Consider the following 12,078-nt stretch of genomic DNA (forward strand, 5'->3'; position numbering starts at 1 on the left):
GGCTGTGCATAGACTAGTTATTTTCTGGAGTGTGAGAAGAGCAGGGTGTGTTGTCTTCTTATTAAACTTTTCTTGCATAGATTGGTCAGCTTTTGGAGTGACCAGAGCAGGGCTGTTGTTCTCAGTGACAATTCCATCTTGTTGCATGATTAGCCAGGTTGGATGGTTTGGGTCCTGTGGTTCATTTACTCGTCTTGGGCTGCCTGTTTTAGCCAACCATGATGGATCTAAGCCATGATTCCTGCAATTTTAACAGCAGTGGGAGTGGATAAGATTACAGTATGGGGCCCATCCCACATGGTTTCTAGAGAAGTTGGATTTCATTTTTATAACCCAAACAGAGTCTTTAGGTTTAAAGAAGCATGCTGGAGCTGTCTGTCTTACAGGCATGCATTTTTTTGTGTACCTAACTATGAATACTTCATGTGGCTATTTTTAAATCCACAATTTGCTTTTCTAAGGTTAATTTCCTTGGTTTAAAGAGATTACTTTTAATTTGACTTATGATTGGGTGTGGCTGATTGAATGAAATTTTATAGGGTGAATACCTAGTTTGTTTAGTGGGGGTGCACCTGACTGGAATGACCACCATGGGCAGGATTTGATTTTATTATAGTGAGATTTTTGATAATTTATTTTAGTAACTGCTTATTTCCCTTATGCATTTTTATTTTCTTTTTTTAACTTTGTGATTAGTAGGCTGTGTGTAACTTTCATTTTTCTTCATGCCAGTTTGCTAGATTTTAAATTGTTCTAACTATAATTGCTGAACTAGTATTTGACTTCAAAGTTAGAGGCAGTTTAAACCTGGGGATAATGTTTTTTTTTTTTTTAACAGTTTTTTAACTACTTGTTTGCTTTTTCTGTCCTGGTGGGAAAGCCTTAACCTATGTTGAAAAGGTGTAAATAAGTGCTAGTATATACCAATAGTCCCTGGCATGGGACAGTTTGGTGAAGTTTACAAGTAATACTTACAAGGCATAGCTTTTATTTTTTGGATTCCTGGAGGTCGGGTAGGCTCTTGTCTTTGGTTGTTTTGAGCATAAGTTAAGCACTGCTCACAAACCACTTGAGCGATGGCAGTGAGTCCTGCCATGTAGAAGTGGCATTTCAGTAAGTTTTTAGTGCTGTTTTTCTTATACGAATTTTTTGATGAATTTGCTTTACAAATTTAAGGGTTATTATTTCTGGAATGGCTAATTTACTATTATACAAATTTTACTAATTTTTCTTAATATATTTTCTAGTTTTTTGGGTAAACCAGACCCCCTCGTTTGGAGTGTAAGTTGGGATCTTTTGGCGTGGATATTCTGGGATAAGAGGCATATTTAAGTTTCATTTTTTAATTGTGGCATAATTATTTCTTCCTGTTTTCCTTCCTGTTAGCTTTCCTGTTTCTTTTGGCTTTTGACATCCCTGTCTTTTGGTGCCCCCGATAATGCACTATTGCTACTTTTTCCAGAGCCTATACCACTGTTAAGAGTTGTAGAATTTTTTCCTTGTACTTTATTTCTTTGCTTCCAGCTGTTAAGAGATTTTCTTTTTATATACAGTTCTATGTACGTGTAGTGTAGTAAAAGTATATTTAGAGTCTGTATAAGTATTGACCTTTTTGTCTTTTGTTAGCAAAAGGGCTCTTGTTAGGGCTATTAATTTTGCCTTTTGGGCTCATGTTTCAGCAGGCAGAGATTGAGCTTCTACCATTGAGTTTAATGTTACCACTGCATACCCAGCTTGTTGGATTTTTTTCCTAGCTCGAAAGTATTTTCGTTTATGAAGTATTCAACATCTGAGTTATTGCGGGGTTGATCTATAACACCTCCCTGTCCAGAAAATACCTCATCCACTGTTTAGACACAGTTATAGAGGGGAGCTTCATGTCCAACTGGGAGCAGCGTGGTCAGGCTTACGGTGTTTACTGTTTTTTAAGTAATGTAAGAGTTTTTGTATAGAAGCGGTTTGTACTGCATTATTCTCAGATTTGATAACCAGTGGTGCCTTCTTTGGGTGAGTCAAAGTTTTGACTGAGTGTGGCACCTGGACAATTATCTGCTGTCTCAAAGTAATTTTGTTAGCCTCTTGCATTAGTAAGGCAGTGGTGGCTAATGTCTTAAGGCAAGGAGGCCATCCCAGTGCCACAGAGTCTAATTGTTTAGATAAGTATGCCACTGGACAATGCTATAGTTTTATAATTTGAGTTAAGAAGCCCATAGCCCTTTCTTTTCATTTACGGATGTACAGAAAGAAAGGCTTAGTTATATTTGGCAGCACAAATGCTAGGGCTTGAGTTAAGGCTTTTTTTGATTTGTTATATAATGGCTTAGCCATCAGTCAGAAATTTTGGATTTAGATATGGTGGAATTTTTCAGCTTCTAAGAATTTTTTATTTAATGCCTAGTGGTTGGGGTTGGGAGTGTACAAACAGCCTACTGCAGCTTATGGCCAAGCTGGCATTCCACGTGGCTTACTATGAAACCAACATATTTGACATTTTTATGAAAAATTGAGACTTCTTAAAAGGATAATTTGTAACTTGTTTTTCATAGGAGATGGAAGAGGTCTTGGGTTTTTTGATACCAGTCCTCCAGGGTCGGGGCTGTGAAAGGAAGGTCATCCACATACTGCAACAAGGTGCAGTTATCATTTGGCAGGTAGTAGGCTTCAAGGTCAGTGCCTCCCCAAAGATTGTGGGACAGTCTTTGAACTTGTGGGAGCCTGGTGCAGGCGAGTTGCATAACTTTCTTGTTTTCTTGAAATGCAAATATAGGTTGACTGACTGGGGCTAAGCAGATATAACAGAAAACATTCTTAAATTTAGGACTGTAAATCAGGTAGCACTTGCTGGAATGAGATTTATTAAAATATATGCATTTGGTACCACTGAGTGGATGGTCACTGTGGCCTGGTTTACAGCACACAAGTCCTGCACTGGCCTATGCTTATTAGACTCTGGTCCCGACAATGCTTTTCATATTGGCAAAAGTGGAGTGTTCTAGGGTGATAGACATCAAACTAAGATTTCGTGTTGGTAAATCCAGTTTAAATGTTTACAGACACCCTGAATAGCTTCTTGGGGGACTGGGTACTGATGAACCCAAATCGGAGTTTCTTCTGCTTTTAAAATGACTACCACCTGTGCATGATTTACAGCTAACCAGGAGGGTTGTCTTTAACCCATTCTCCAGGAATGTTATTAACTAATTGAAAGAATAGTTTTTTTTCCATCCCACCTGCAAGTCTGATCTGCTGCTTGCACTTTCTTTGCATAAAGTTTCCATTTCTTAGCGTGTAGGATGATAAGGGTTAACGCCATGATTTTTGGGTGAGTCAGATTTAAAGTTATATATGTTTTGCAGCTGAAAAAACATAATTTGTGCTTGCAGATTTTGGAGTAAATTTTTTTCTTAAGAAGGGAAATGGACAATTCAGGAGGTATAGGAATTTATGTTGGACTTCTTGGCCTTTTATAACACACCTCCTTGACTGACACAACAGCTTTTTTCCTGAGACTCCCATGGCTTTTATAACAGTTTTATAGCTTTTTGATAGTGGCCCTATGGGTTGAGTCACTAGTGAATGTGTAGCCCTGGTGGTTACCATAAAGTCCGTCAGCTGGCCTTCAACTTTTAATGTGATCATGGGCTCATGGAGGTTTAACAAGAATGTGCCTAGTCTGTCCTTGTTCTCATATCTTTTAGTGCCAGCCAGCCTGTTTAGATTAGTATTTGACTTTCCCACAGTGAGGTAGGCCTTAGCTGGTGACTTTTTATACCACAGTCCTTATTATATTTTTTATTACCTCTGGACACTTATTCTTTCAGTATTTTGTTTCCCATCACACACACTGTTCTCTCTCTAGCCTCGACCGGCTTTTCAATTTTTGACTAACTTGACCTCTTTCGCATGCACATCAACGTCCTTTTATATTGCTGGTCACTTTTTTAATGAGGGCTGCTGCTAAGAGATTGGCCTTTTCTTAAGCCTCTGATTTGCTTTTTTTTTCTTCCTGGTAATGGTTAACATACACTTAGGTGGCCATTCTATAAGCTGGGTTGAATTCATGCCTCCAAAATCATGCAGCTTTTATAGCTGGTGCATTGGCTTCTAGACAGTGAAGGACTGCTTGAGATATCCTCTGGCACTCCTCCATCTTAAACAACGTTAAGGGAAGTTGCCTGCAATTTAGCCATGTTGGATTGTGTGTTAGAAAGATGGACTGGATTAGATTTATGAAAGCTTGGGGCTTTCCCATGTACGAAGGAGTGTGATGGTTTAAATTTAGTAGATTGGTGGTTGAAGTGGGCTGATAGGTGAAGGTTCCTTGCCCCACCCCCCCAACACACAGATGTGGCACTGGTCATTATAATAGATGAGTCCTTGCATTTCCCTGAGAGGCATTCGCATAGCTTGAGCACTAACAGATTTGAGACAGCCTGGTTGACTATCCTGACTTCCTTCCCTGGCTTCTGAAGTCTGCAATTATTTCCTGTGGGGTGAAACATGGGGTGTGCTGGCAATGGAACCTGGCTCCTGGGGTGCTGTTGGTCTCAGCAAAGGGAGGTAGGCTGTGACATATTTTATTTTCCCCTTGTGGTTTTTCTGAAACTGGCTTTCCTTGCTCTCATTGGCACTTTGCCTTTAACTCAGTGTTTGCTTGTGAGGGGGCTTTTACTTTCACTTTTAGCTTGGCCTGTGCTACAGGTGTTTTGCAGTAAGCTGTTAAACAGGGCTGGATTCATGCTATTTTTCTTTTTGTTATGTTTAATTATGAGTTAATATAAGAAAATTGGTCGAGGTGCCCTGGCTGTCCTCAGACCCCTGTCTTTACCTCAAACCCATGGCCAATTGTTTCCCTGTGTATAGTTTTTTCAGCCATCTATTTAACACCAAAAGAGGGCCATTTTAGTGTATAGAGAGTTTTTCACTTTTGTGAGGTTAGCTTAATTTTATAGTTCCCTGTAAAACCTTTCTTAAAGATTTTCTTAGCATATATTTGAATAGTGTAGGTTTTGATGACTCTCTTCCCATTTCCTCCTAGTTATGATGCAGTACACTCATGGTCACTTTTTACTTTTGTTTCAGACCAACTAGACCATCTCCTACTATGGGGGCTTTTAGATACCACTTAGCTTTGAAGAGTCTCTCTTTTTTTTTTTTTTTTTTTTTTGGGACAGAGCCTCACTCTGTCACCCAGGCTGGAGTGTAGTGGTGTGATCTTGGCTCAATGCAACCTCCACCCCTTCAGTGTTAAGGAATTCTCTGCCTCAGCCTCCAGAGTAGCTGGGATTACAGGCATGCACCATCATGCCCAGCTAATTTTATTGTATTTTTAGTAGAGACAGGGTTTCACCATCTTGGCCAGGCTGCTCTTGAACTCCTGACCTCGTGATCCACCCACCTCAGACTCCCAAAGTGCTAGGATTACAGGCATGAGCCACCATGCCCAGCTGGAGAGTTTTGTAAGCCCACCACAATTGCTGAAGTTGTGGGGTAGCTTCTATTAGCCATAGGCAGATCGCCACTAGCCTTGGTCGGCCCCACACTTGGCTTGAAGCACAGTCTTCACAAAGAGACTTCACAAAGAGACTTCCTTTCTTCATGGCTGATTAGCCTAGTTAGGCCTCTCCATTCACACATTGCACACAACACCCCACTACCAGTTCCTGTGATCCTGGTTGGGGTGGTGAGCCACTTTCACCACCTCCAGTTTCCTTCTGAGCTGACTTAGTGAACCACTCCCACATGCTGTGTTATTTGGGGTGTAAGTTTCTTCTGAGTTGGTGGGCCACTCTCACCACCTGCAGCCTCTCTGGGCCGGACTACCAGTTACACCCTAGGAGGTCATCTGGCTCCCTCTTGGTCCTTATGGGATAGGTCCTGCCTTGGGTCCCAATACCTTACTGCAGTTTCTGAAGTGAGCTGTTCCTGGAATTGTCCTGTAGCCCTTTGGTATCGTTGCACTGCTGGGTAGGGGCACCGGGTCACAAAAGGGCTGATTTCCCCTGCAGCTCAGTGTGGTGACCCATGCCTGTAGTGTGGGCTACTTGGGAGGCTGAGGCAGAAGAAACACTTGAAACTGGGAGGCAGAGGTTGCAGTGAGTGGAGATCATGCCACTTCACTCCAGCCTGCGTGACAGAGTAAGACTGCCCTCACTCACCAAAAAACAAAAACAAAAACTTATCTGTTTATATTTCAATGCCAAAATGTTTTTAAATGACTTTTTAATGATGTGTATAATTGTTCCAGCTTTAGAAATAACCTCCATTTTTTGCTTTCACAGATTTTGTACATTTGTTTTTTATCTTAATAAATGGAGTCTGTTCACAGAACTATGAAGATGCCTATTAATACCACATTGCATGGTCTATATGTCCAGCTTAGCAAATATGCATTATCTACTTATTTGCTAAAAGCCATCCCTTTTTCTCCTCGTAATTTAGATGATTGTCAAAGATGACACTTTATTTTGCAATCTGATTCTAACTTCTATACTGCCACATAGTCTGCAAAATTCATCTCAAAAAAAAAAAAAACGGTAAAATGAGTGAAGGCTGAGAGAGTAAGTAACTTGATTCAGCTGAAGCCAGTCAATCAGGAAGCTGTGGTGTACTTACCACAACGTCTGGACTGGAGGGATGGAGAGGCTGTGCTTTTACTCAGTGGGTGATTGCTGGGGCATTCTGTCAGAACAAGGACTTGTGGAGGCACCGTGTGATCTGCCCAGGCCTAAGGTTCAGAATGAACCAAGGCAAGAATATTATCAATTGCCCAAAGATACCGAGAGGCTTCTAAAGAGCTCCATTGGCTTGGAAGTAAATTGTTATCCTTACAAATAGCAAATTATGATGCCTAAGATACAAAAAGCTAATGATCCAAGCACCTAAGTTAATTGCAGTAGCAATAATAAAATGCATGAGAGCAACAGGCAGCAAAGGAAAGGCAACTCTCAGTATCTAAACACCTCTCTGTGTTAAGAAAACACTAGACCTTGCCAGTGTGTCCCGCTGACCCTCACAGCAGCCCTGTATCATGGGTGGGGGGAGGGGAAGGGAGCTACCCAACTCCAGAGCAGGACACAACCTTTTGTCCAGGTGGCTAACCTTCCAGATACATTACACTTTTAAGGCTTCTTTTTGCTTTTGGAAAGGGTGTGAAGAAGAGGTGTCTGGAGGAATTGTTCCTGTGTAGCCTCGGGGCTGCACTGCCTGTGAGGGCTTCCAAGTTTCCATTCTTTTATTCTTTTGTTTTTATTATTGTACTTTAAGTTTTAGGGTACATGTGCACAACGTGCAGGTTTGTTGCATATGTACACATGTGCCATGTTTGTGTGCTGCACCCATTAAGTCGTCATTTAGCATTACATATATCTCCTAATGCTATCCCTCCCCCCTCCCCCCCCGCCCCACAACAGGCCCTAGTGTGTGATGTTCCCCTTCCTGTGTCCATCTGTTCTCATTGTTCAATTCCCAACTATGAGTGAGAACATGCAGTGTTTGGTTTTTTGTCCTTGCGATACTTTGCTGAGAATGATGGCTTCCAGCCTCATCCATGTCCCTACGAAGGATATGAGCGCATCATTTTTTATGCCTGCATAGTATTCCATGGTGCATATGTACCACATTTCCTTAATCCAGTCTATCATTGTTGGACATGTGACTTGGTTCCAAGTCTTTGCTATTGTGAATAGTGCCGCAATAAACATACGTGTGCATGTGTCTTTATAGCAGCATGTTTTATAATCCTTCGGGTATATACCCAGTAATGGGATGGCTGGGTCAAATGGTATTTCTAGTTCAAGATCCCTGAGGAATCACCACACTGACTTCCACAATGGTTGATCTAGTTCACAGTCCCACCAACAGTGTGAAAGTGTTCTTATTTCTCCACTCCTCTCCAGCACCTGTTGTTTCCTGACTTTTTAATGATTGCCATTCTAACTGGTGTGAGATGGTATCTCATTGTGGTTTTGATTTGCATTTCTCTGATGGCCAGTGGTGATGAGCATTTTTTCATGTGTCTTTTGGCTGCATAAATGTCTTCTTTTGAGAAGTGTCTGTTCATATCCTTCGCCCACTTTCTCGTGGGGTTTTTTGGGTTTTTTTTCTTGTAAATTTCTTTGAATTCATTGTAGATGATTGATATTAGCCCTTTGTCAGATGAGTAGATTGCAAAAGTTTTCTCCCATTCTGTAGGTTGCCTGTTCGTTCTGATGGTGGTTTCTTTTGCTGTGCAGAAGCTCTTCAGTTTAATTAGATCCCATTTGTCAATTTTGGCTTTTGCTGCTGTCGCTTTTTGTGTTTTAGACGTGAAGTCCTTGCCCATGCCTATGTTCTGAATGGTATTGCCTAGGATTTCCTCTAGGGTTTTTATGGTTTTAGGTCTGACATTTAAATCTTTAATCCATCTTGAATTAATTTTGTTATAAAGTGTAAGGAATGGATCCAGTTTCAGCTTTGTACATATGGCTAGCCAGTTTTCCCAGCACCATTTATTAAATAGGGAATCCTTTCCCCATTTCTTGTTTTTATCAGGTTTGTCAAAGATCACATAGTCGTAGATTTGTGGCATTATTTCTGAGGGCTCTGTTCTGTTCCGCTGGTCTATATCTCTGTTTGGCTACCAGTACCATGCTGTTTTGGTTACTGTAGCCTTGTAGTACAGTTTGAAGTCAGGTTGCGTGATGCCCCCAGGTTTGTTCTTTTGGCTTAGGATTGACTTGGCTAATGCGGGCTCTTTTTTAGTTCCCTATGAACTTTAAAGTAGCTTTTTCCAATTCTGTGAAGAAAGTCATTGGTAGCTTGATAGGGATGGCATTGAATCTGTAAATCACCCTGGGCAGTATGGCCATTTTCACGATATTGATTCTTCCTGCCCATGAGCATGGGATGTTCTTCCATTGGTTTGTATCCTCTTTTATTTCATCGAGCAGTGGTTTGTAGTTCTCCTTAAAGAGGTCCTTCACATCCCTTGTAAGTTGGACTCCTAGGTATTTTATTCTCTTTGAAGCAATTGTGAATGGGAGTTCACTCATGATTTGGTTCTCTGTCTGTTATTGGGGTATAAGAATGCTTGTGACTTTTGTACATTGATTTTGTATCCTGAGACTTTGCTGAAGTTGCTTATCAGCTTAAAGAGATTTTGGGCTGAGATGATGGCGTTTTCTAGATATACACTCATGTCATCTGCAAACAGATACAATTTGACTTCCTCTTTTCGTAATTGAATACCCTTTATTTCCTTCTCCTGCCAGATTGCCCTGGTCAGAACTTCCAACACTATGTTGAATAGGAGTGGTGAGAGAGGGCATCCCTGTCTTGTGCCAGTTTTCAAAGGGAATGCTCCCAGTTTTTGTCCATTCAGTATGACACTGGCTGTGGGTTTGTCATAAACAGCTCTTATTATTTTGAGATACGTACCATCAATACCTAATTTACTGAGAGTTTTTTAGCATGAAGGGCTGTTGAATTTAGTCAAAGGCCTTTTCTGCATCTATTGAGATAATCATGTGGTTTTTGTCTTTGATTCTGTTTATAAGTTGGATTACATTTATTGATTTGCATATGTTGAACCAGCCTTGCATCCTACGGATGAAGCGCACTTGATCATGGTGGATAAGCTTTTTGATGTGCTGCTGGATTCAGTTTGCCAGCATTTTATTGAGTATTTTTGCATCGCTGTTCATCAGGGACATTGGACTAAAATTCTCTTTTTTGGTTGTGTCTCTGCCCGGCTTTGGTATCAGGATGATGCTGACCTCATAAAATGAGTTAGGGAGGATTCCCTCTTTTTCTATTGATTGGAATATTTTCAGAAGGAACGGTACCAGCTCTTCCTTGTACCTCTGGTAGAATCTGGCTGTGAATCCAGCTGGTCCTGGACTTTTTTGGTTGGTAAGCTATTAATTATTGCCTCAATTTCAGAGCCTCTTATTGGTCTATTCAGAGATTCAAATTCTTCCTGGTTTAGTCTTGGGAGAGTGTATGTGTTGAGGAATTTATCTATTTCTTCAATATTTTCCAGTTTATTTGCATAGAGGTGTTTATAGTATCCTCTGATGGTAGTTTTTATTTCTGTGGGATCAGTGGTGATATCCCCTTTATCATTTTTTATTGCACCTATTTGATTCTTCTCTCTTTTCTTCTTTGTTAGTCTTGCTAGTGGTCTATCAATTTTGTTGATCTTTTCAAAAAAGCAGCTCCTGGATTCATTGATTTTTTGAAGGGTTTTTTTGTGTCTCTATTTCCTTCAGTTCTGCCCTGATCTTAGTTATTTCTTGCCTCCTGCTAGCTTTTGAATGTGCTTGCTCTTGCATCTCCAGTTCTTTTAATTGTGATGTTAGAGTGTCAATTTTAGATCTTTCCTGCTTTCTCTTGTGGGCATTTAGTGCTATAAATTTCCTTCTACACACTGCCTTGAATGTGTCCCACTGATTCTGGTATGTTGTGTCTTTGTTCTTGTTGGTTTCAAAGAACATCTTTGTTTCTGCCTTTATTTCATTATGTACCCAGTAGTCATTCAGGAGCAGGTTGTTCAGTTTCCATGTAGCTGAGTGGTTTTGAGTGAGATTCTTAATCCTGAGTTCTCGTTTGATTGCACTGTGATCTGAGAGACAGGTTGTTTTAAGTTTTGTTGTTTTCCATTTTCTGAGGAGTGCTTTACTTCCAAGTATGTGGTCAGTTTTGGAATGGGTGTGGTGTGGTGCTGAGAAGAACGGATATTCTGTTGATTTGGGGTGGAGAGTTCTGCAGATGTCTGTTAGGTCCGCTTGGTGCAGAGCTGAGTTCAATTCCTGGATAACCTTGTTAACTTTCTGTCTCGTTGATCTGTGTAATGTTGACAGTGGAGTGTTAAAGTTTCCATTATTATTGTGTGGAAGTCTAAGTCTCTCTGTAGGTCTCTAAGGACTTGCTTTATGAATCTGGTTGCTCCTGTATTGGGTGCATATATCTTTTATTCTTTAAGTGTTTTCACTTGGGGATTCTCAGAGACAACTCCGTCCTCTGCAAATATGTTTTTCTGGAGAACTGGAAGTAATGTTTTGGGAAGCTTGCAGCAAGTGCAGAGATGGTGAGCTCTTTGCTGGTAGTGGGCTTTTGGTGGTGATGTTAATGACTCTCTGATGACAACTTCTGAAAGCCTTTTCCAAATGTCTGGCCTCTTGCTTAAGCTCTTTGACTCTTGCTTAAGCTCTTTGAACCTTGCTTAGTATTAACTACAAACTCAAGGTCAGAATTGGAAGGACTACCCTCCACACCTCCATTTGGATAATTTGGGATCCTTGATGTAATCGTACCTGCTAGAACTCTTTTCTGTTTAAAAGAATTGTTCAAGAAATCCTGATGTATAGCACCATTGCAAGGCACCATTTTGCCACTTATTAATCCACCGACAGTATGATCTATCAGAGACTGCTTTGGATTGCAGTACACCTTATTCTCTGGGGTTGCAGAGTACAAAACACTAATTTCAGAAGTGAGTGGACAAGGAAGAGAAGAAAATTCATATGCTTGAGATTTTTCTTTGAAAGATTGAAGAGAACGGTAATAAGGACAAACTTGTACAATAAACAGTTTCTGAAGCCATGGTAGTAATAACCAGTAACATTTATTGAGGGCTTATTGTACCAGCTACAGCTTCATATGTCTGGGTAACGTGGTATAATTTCAGAATTCATGATGCACAGTTTTCACATCCCCAAAGCTCTGAAAACTGAAAATTTATTCATTACTTATTTTTTGGCAAAGTCTAGCCAGACTTGTACTCATTTGGTTAAAAAGTTTGACCTCAACTGATGTGAACTCATTTATTATCTTCATTTATCCCAGCATGAATATTCATAGAGGTGACTGGAAAATAACTAATGCATTTCACTACAGCAGGCGCTTCAGAACTCGCATGCCATGAATTTCATATGCTGTGAAATCCACAGCATATGGCATGAGTTTCAGGCCAAAAAGTAAGAACGTGCATTCCCAGCAACACTGTGGTCAAGGAACTCTCACAGCTCCCATTTTATAGATGGGAGACTACAGCTTACTGATGCTGGGTCACACCATTAGCAGGTCCAAGAGCTACTG

At 40.6% G+C, this 12,078-nt stretch overlaps 2 pseudogenes; one reads left to right on the forward strand and one right to left on the reverse strand.

Annotated features, from left to right (window-relative positions):
• LOC134757947 (centriole and centriolar satellite protein OFD1-like) overlaps nucleotides 1-12,078 on the forward strand; it is a 318,779-nt pseudogene that overhangs the window by 216,339 nt on the left and 90,362 nt on the right.
• LOC129530224 (centriole and centriolar satellite protein OFD1-like) overlaps nucleotides 1-12,078 on the reverse strand; it is a 31,950-nt pseudogene that overhangs the window by 1,772 nt on the left and 18,100 nt on the right.

The sequence above is a fragment of the Gorilla gorilla genome, chromosome Y (assembly GCF_029281585.2).
Source record: "Gorilla gorilla gorilla isolate KB3781 chromosome Y, NHGRI_mGorGor1-v2.1_pri, whole genome shotgun sequence".
NCBI lineage: Eukaryota > Metazoa > Chordata > Mammalia > Primates > Hominidae > Gorilla > Gorilla gorilla.